Source organism: Lactuca serriola, chromosome 7, assembly GCF_051521515.1.
Source record: "Lactuca serriola cultivar US96UC23 chromosome 7, Lser_US96UC23_V15, whole genome shotgun sequence".
NCBI lineage: Eukaryota > Viridiplantae > Streptophyta > Magnoliopsida > Asterales > Asteraceae > Lactuca > Lactuca serriola.
The window spans coordinates 33268410-33276912 of NC_136414.1; positions in this window are offsets into that span (position 1 = coordinate 33268410).

Below are 8503 nucleotides of genomic sequence, written 5' to 3' on the forward strand. Positions count from 1 at the left end.
AATAACTATGAGTAATGCTCCCTTATCTTCTCCTCAGGCTCCCACGTTCACTCTAAACCTTCTGGTGCTGCCATTAGACCTTAACCAAGCCCACCACCTTGTTGCGCAAGGTCTTTGTCTTCATATCAAGGCTAACAATCGATCTCTCCACGTAGTTCAGGCGCTCATCAACCTGGATATCATCCAAAGGAACCACTGCTGGATCATCCGATATACACTTTCGCAATTGAGAGACGTGGAACGTGTTATGGATCTGGATAAGCTCATCTGGCGTATCCAATAAACATGCAAACTTACCCATTTGAGCAATAATCCTGAAGGGACCAATAAATCGGGGACCCAACTTGCCCTACTTCTGAAACTGGATAACACCTTTCGAAGGTGACACCTTCAGAAGCACATATTCTCTAACATGGAACTCGAGGTCTGATTGTTTCTGGTCAACATAACTCTTCTGGCGACTCTACGCGGTCTGTAGTCGACCTCGTACTTGCTGAATCTACTTAGTGGTCTTGAATACTATCTCAGTACTCCTCATAACTCGATGCCTGATCTTTCCCCAATAGTGAGGTCCAACATGTCCTCCTATAAATCATCTCGAAGGGAGGTTGATCAATACTGGAATGATAACTGCTGTTGTAGGAGAACTCAGCCAATGGAAGGTAAATATCCTAAATCTGGCCAAAATCTAATACGTATGCCTGCAGCATATCCTCAAGAGTCTCAATAGCATGTTTACTTTTCCCGTCAGTATGAGGGTGGTAAGCGGTGCTAAAATGTAGCTGAGTACCAAACTCATGAAATTCATCCAGAACCAGGAGGTAAAAAGAACATCTAGATCAGAAACCACCGAAATTGGCACCCCGTGCCGAACCACTACCTCCCTGAAGCAGATGTCGACCAACTTCTCGACAGATATACTCTTCGCGATAGAAATAAAATAAGCACTCTTGGTCAACCTATCAACAATGAACCATATAGAATCGACCCCATGGGCAATCCATGGCAACTTCATGATAAAATCCATATTAATCTCTTCCCATTTCTACATGGTAATGGGTGATGATTGTATCTTGTCGTGGGTCTCTAATGTCCGGCCTTAAAATTTCGGCAAGTCATGCATTGCTCTACAAACCACACTATCTCCCTCTTCATACAGGGCCACCAGTAGTTCAATCAAAACCCCCTATATATCTTTGTGGCCACCAGATGGATCAAAAACTTCGATTTATGAGCTTCCTCCAGTAATGTCTTCCAAACCTCACCAACAACCAGGACCCAAAACCTGCCACACTGAGTTAATAACCCACAATTATCCTTAGAAAACAATGAAATCTGACCCCTGATCCTCCCTTCCTTCCAATTTTCCTTTCTCAACCCTTCCACTTGAGCTTCCTTGATCATAACCAATAGTGGGGAAACAATAACCATCCTCAAACATAGTCTTCGATGGGTGCATTCGTTGCCTTGCGACTCAAGGCATCAGCCACAACATTGGCCTTCTTAGGGTGATAAGAAGTGTTGGAATAAAGTGTCTAATCCGATAACTAAACTGATATATTCTTGAATTAGAAGCAAAGTCCTTTCGGGGGTTCCCTTATAACTGGTAATTGAATAGAATGGCTTTTGGAGAGAGCAGTTGATTTGTTAATTTATTATATGATTAATAAATTGAAATAAATGATTTATTAATATATTATATTACTAATACATTAATTTGAAATGGTAATAATTAATTAAGAATTAACTAGAAATTAGTTGGAATTAATTTTGGGTTAATTAGAACCTTCTAAGCATGGTCGGTTTTGGCTAGGGCTTTTAAGTTTTCTAGATTAATCCTATTAGATAATTATGGAGTTGGATAATTACCTAATTTAAGATATTATTATTATCTTCAAATTAGATTTATCCAAGGCTTCTTTATCAGCTATAAATAGGACCCTTAGGGTCTCATAATTTCGTGCACTCCTTCTAACTCTCAAGAGCCAAAAATTTGCTCTATTCTCCCCTCTCCTCAAGCCTTCTAATTATTAGGGTTTTGGGTACAATCCATTAGAGGCATTCAAACTTTTGGTGCTTTCTTTCCAAGGAACTACAAGAGGATTTATTTGATTATTTTCTATAATAATGAAAAGGGATATATGTAACATACCGAATCGAGGTATAATTATATTTCCTTAACCTTTCTTTATTATGTCAAAATTAGTCCTTATTTTATAAAATGTGGCAAATGATTACATTGGGCATACGTATGAGTACGCGTAGCGTACTCATGCACAAAAAAGGATCGCGTAGGCTACCTAGTAAGCTGGGCGTACCAAAGGGTACGATGGGCGTAATAGGCTTATTATGCAAACCCTAACATTTCTTTTGTCCCTATTTAAGGAATATGATGGCCTCATTTCTATCCACCTTTATCAGCCTCCAACCTTTCCTAAACCCTAAATCCCGAGTGTGTGCTTGTGGGTGTGATTTTGCAAGCTTATAGAGATTCTTGACCCTTGTATTGAAAGAGTGAAGTTAGAAGGAGAAGAAGAAGGTGCCATCCAGCTTAGAGATCCAGAAACCATCCATCTTTGTGCATCATTTCCAGGTATAAAGCTTGTACCTTGGCTAGTATTCTCTTAGATCTCTTTTGGTGCAAGATTTATGAGTTTAAGTCCTTAAGTTTAGACCTTTTTGAGTTTGTGACTCTCTAGAGACTTTAGGTTGTCCTTTCATGCATTTTAGGGCATCTAGATGGATAAAAATGCTTGGTTGATCTTCCTTTGTGTCCCATGCATGAGTAAAGTAGTTTGAAAAGGGTGAAATGATGTTCTAGCTTCCCATAGCCATGAAAAGGCTTAAAGCCCATGAATTTATTAAATAAGAGACCTTGTTTATCTCAGATCTATAGTTGGAGTACTTGTCTTAATGGATTAAGACCAAAAGAAGTGAGGAATGGGAGTCCGAGGAGTACGTCGTGCGTACTCCCATCTATGCGCAGTGTAGAGTTGAAGACCCCCGCCGCATGCATGGCCAACATTACACCCAGTGTAGGGTGTTATATGCCTAATGTACTCATTGGGTGTTGACTTCGGTTGACTTTTTTTTACCTTTGCTATTTTTGACTTTTAGGTCAAAATTTAGGGTATGGACCTAGGGAGGGGCAATATGGTCCTTTTTGCCCTTAGTGGGATTAGCTGTGGACTTGGACCTGTGATATGGTTATAGGCCTTAATTATTAATTAAGGGGTAATTTATTTGGTTGAATAGGCGGAGTCTAGATCCAACATTTCGGGTGTTATGTTTTCATGTCATCAGTATCAGGTGAGTTTCCTCACTTACTCTTACATGTGTGGTAGGATAGTTGTAACATTATGACCAACTGGGTCTAGCTGTTATATTATGTTATGTTATGTTATGTTGTGTTATGTGCTGATATGATATTTGTTTAGCTGGGGCTGCTATTAGCCAAACGAGGGTTGTTGATAACCTCCAGAGTATGTGTTAGGTCACTGCGACTGCTGATAGTCCCATGGTTGCAGATAACCCATAGATGTTTATTTACGCTAAGTTATATGTGTTATCTTGGGGAACTCACTAAGCTTTGTAATATTGTATAAGGTGTATTAGTTGTCTAATACACCTTATACAATGTAATATTAGTTGTCTAATGCTATATGAATAAAAAAAAGTCAGTCGAATCGCTAGTACGTCTCATTCACGAAAGTATACTATAAGGGGGTATAAGGAAACAACCTATAAAATTAGCGTTGAATTTGAATGGTGTCCACTCTCACCCACCACTCCCTTGTTTTGTGGAGGGTCGTTAGCCGAACGAATTTGATAGGACATAATCTCATTAAAAGTATGATACCATAAAGTACTAGAACCCACTTAAAAATCTCACTTTAGTTACTTTAGGAAAAATGTGAAGTGTATGTTAATCCATGAAAACCCACATCACTCTTTATATGTCGTTAGTGGAGTGTGCGTAGTTAATTGACACACTAATTTGGGACTATAAAGTTGAGTGATGGACAAATTGAAAATTGTCATTGTTAATGGAGCGTATGTGGTTCACCAGCACATTAATTTGAGATGGTAAATGACATTGAGGTTGTCTAGCGAGTTTGCATGGTTATTCACATCTTAGTCATGATCCTCGGTATCCCAATCACAAATCGAAGAGCATAATCTAAGATTAAACACGCCATTAATAAGATTCAATGTATCTCAATTGATCTAGGAATTTCATATTAGATTGAAATTGGTAAATCTGTATTACCTACCTTAATAAATTCATAATTAGATTATTCATCCCTTTTATTTTGTTGTGAATTGTATTTTGGATCCTAGCCTTGAATATCTATTTTGGGTTACAATATTAAGAATTTATATCACTAAATAAAACTATGTCTCTTTTTATAGATTTCTAGAAACGGTGATCTCGCTACTACTCAAACAACCACTCCCCAATCGAAGTTCACTATTCTCTCGATCTTGTCAAAGGAGAAGATTAGTGGTCCTAACTATAAGGATTGGATGAATCTTAGGTACGAGAACAATGAATACATTTTTTAAAATCCTCTCATTGAGATCGATCATTCCACTGCTAATCCTGAGGAAATTTCTTCCTACGACAAACATTCTGATGACACCACCACAGTTGCTTGCATCATGGTGGGCACTATGGCATATGAGCTGGCCAAGTTCTATGTGGACTATTAGCCTTATGATATGTGCATCAATCTTGCTTAAAAGTTTCATAAGAAAGCGAGACAAGAATGTTATGAAGTGGTGAAGTCTCTGATGGCATGCAAGATCAAGGAATGAGAATCTTTATGCTCTCACATACAACGAACGCAGAGATACATGGAGCAACTTAAAAGGCTCAATATGTCATTTGAAAAGGAGTTGGACATTGACATGGTGCTCAACTATTTTCCTTCTAGTTTTGATCAGTTTGTTCTAACTTATCATTTGAACAACATAGAGACGTAATTGACCCAACTCCATAACTTATTGCAAACTGTTGTGTCGGGGATTAAGAAAAATCATGCTCCTGCTACAACAAGTAATCGTATACTGGCCATTGGATATGGAAAAGGGGGAAATAGGAAGGCTCCTTCTTAATCCAACCGAAAAGGGAAGGCCCATGCTGTAGGTTCTAGGTATAGGTCAAAGACGAAGCCCAAATTTGATGTCCATGCAATTAGTGATCCCAAAGAGGCCAATTGCTTCCATTATGGCGAAAAGGATCATTGAAGAAGAATATGCCTCAAATACTTGCATGACTTGAAAGATGGAAAGACCAAGGAGTCCTCTTCAAGTATTTATACTATTCAAGTTAATAGCACACAACTTTCTCACTCTTGGGTCCTTGACACAGGATATGGTTTCCATATTTGTTCTGATTTGCAGGGGCTAAGTGAAAATGAGAAAGTTAAGCATGGAAGACTAAAACTAATCATGGGGAATAGGTGATCTTCACCTGTTACAAATATTGGGACCTATAAACTTGTTCTCGGTAGTGATGTTAGGGTTACTTTGTTGAATTGTTGTTATTCATCAGATATGACACGAAACATTATTTCATTTCATGCATTGTTCATACAAGGTTTTAGATATTCATTTGATAATGATATTGGATCTATTTCAGCTTATCATAATGGTGTTTTATGTTTAATGCTTTTCTTTGTAATGGTGTGTATGAAACTGTGGCTTGTGTTGATAACTTAGGCAATAGTGTGTTTCATATTGATTCGTCCAATGGTGTGTACAAGGCATATTTATGGCATTGTTGTCTTGGCCACATAAACAAGAACGCATCGCCCAACTCCAAGAGGATGGAGTGTTGGAAACATCTGATCTTAGGACAGATGATGAATGTGAAGCTTGTCTATTAGGAAAGATGATGAAATCACCTTTCACTAGAACATGTGAAAGAGGTGAAGGGTTGTTGGACCTCATCCATACGGATGTGTGTGGCCCATTCAGATCCACCATGAGAGATGCTAATCGATATTACTTGAAGTTTACGGATGATTATACCGGATATGGTTATATCTACTTGATCAAACATAAATCAGAAACCTTTGAAAAGTTTAAAGAGTTTAAGCATGAAGTCGATAATCAATTGGGCAGGAAGATAAAGATGCTCATGTCTAACAAAGGTGGTGAGTATCTTAGCATCGAGTTCCACAACTATCTTAAGGAATGTGGAATTGTTTCATAATTGACTCCTCCCAGAACACTACAACTCAATGGTATGGCTGGGAGGTGTAATCAAACCTTGCTTGATATGGTTCATTCCATGATGAGTCGAGCTTCTCTTCCTATTCATTTATGGGGGTATGCCTTAGAGACAACAACCCATATCGTGAATCTTGTTCTAAAAAAGATGGTTACCAAAACACCTCATGAGATGTGGACAAAGAAAGTTCTTTTGCTCGTACATATCAAGGTTTGGGGTTGTGAAGCGCTCGTAAGACAAGAGACTCACAACAAACTTGAACCCAAAGCCGATAAGTGTTATTTCATTGGCTACCCATAGAAGTCCTTAGGATACTTGTTCTACATACCTAGCGAGAACGCATTCTTTGTAGCTTGAAGATGAGTCTTTTGCTCGAGAGAGAGCTCATATTCAAAGAGGACAATGGGATTGCTATTCATCTTAAAGAAATTCAAGAATCATCCAATGAAGGAACCTTAGAAAATTCCATCACTCAACATGAGGAAGAAATTCCAGTTAATCCAGTTGACAACTCATTACCCCTTCATCGATCCACTAGGGTTAGCATGTCACCTACGTTTTATGGCTTCCATATTATGTCAGATGGTGACATTTTTATCGGTGATAAAACACTGATAAATTTGGATGAGCCAGCTAACTACAAGGAAGAAATTGAAGTGTTTTAGTATACTACAACATTCTATGGTGCACATACAACCCTAAATACCTTGGATCTATGTTTTCACTAATTATGCATGCAAATGGTTTCCAAGGCATTAAACCTATAACTAGCATGCATTCTCATATACCAAATAAGATACTAGTTAGAGTAACATACATTTTGTGTTGTAGCTTGATTCCATGGAGCCTAAGAGCCGAGTTCCTCAAGTGTGACACCTCAAATGGTTCACACAACACCAAAAACAACTTGGAATAACTTGAGAGAAAAGTCCTTATGCTCAAATCGATTAGCCCTCTCATATGAACCCTTTTTGGTCTGATTTCTTGAGCCATGGGGTCCTTATATATTGTGGCTATTAGGGTTACACTATGTAACTAATGTCTTTCCATATACTTCATGCTCCATGGGTTAAAACCTCCATGGAGTATCCATGGGTTACTCCATGGGTTTGGCCCAACATGAAGAACTATGGATCATAAGCCCACATATATAAGAATGAATGATTTACACAATCAATCCCCATATATTTAATTAGTGTCTTTTGATCACATAATTAATTCCAAATTAATTCTTGATCAATACTAATTAAATAATATGATTTCATATTAATATATTAGAACTTATAATATATTAATAAATCATATATATCCTTTTCTCACAAAAGTCTATCCAAATCGTTCCGATTCCATGCAACCCAAATGGACCATGCCAAGTCGGGTCGAATACATACCAATAATAGTTATAGGCTTAGACATCTAATCAAATAGTCTCCCACTTGGATAAGTCTAAAACTATTATTGTGTATGACTCTAAGATCCCGACTATCAATTGTAGCTCTTAAAGTTGTTGCCGTACTCTGAACAAATCAATGACGCATCCATTAGATAAGGGATCATATATTCCTCCATTCTAGATATCATATGGACTGACACATTGATTATAATCATTCTCTCTGTCCATCTGTTGTTTTCTGATTTCCGATTTATGACTACTGAATAATTGAACAAATCAAATCAGTCCAGGCCTGGCCGAGCACTTACGTTTGTCATCACTAAATCATCGAGGGGCCCACATATATCACTTTTATTCCTCCAAGGGTAAAAGGAATGGATAAACTTCGACTCATATGCTTGTTCTACTGCTTGTTGAATCATACACAAAGGCACGTTTTATAACATCGACTTACCAATGCGTTTTCGTGCAATCAATGTATAACCAACTCATAGTCAACAACTCATATCTCTAGGTTTGAAGAATATAAGATATTATCGTCTCATGATCACTCGTGATAAAATCCATGAAGTGAGTCAAATGAGCAAGGGTTTAATACCATACTCATAACTTATGAGCACTCATGAATGTTGTAGCAACTTTTGCTATGTCCAACACCTTAGACATCTACAAGCCAACTTCATGACAGTCTTGATTCGTACCTACTTCCAACATATGACCTACTGTGGATGGTTTGAATAACTTAGTCATTGGGGGAAGAATGACCTAGTTATTATGGAAGTCAAAACATGCAAAGTGAAACACAAGAATAATACTAATTCAATATGGCCCCAAGCACCAAGCATGTACACTATGTTTTCTAAATTTATCAA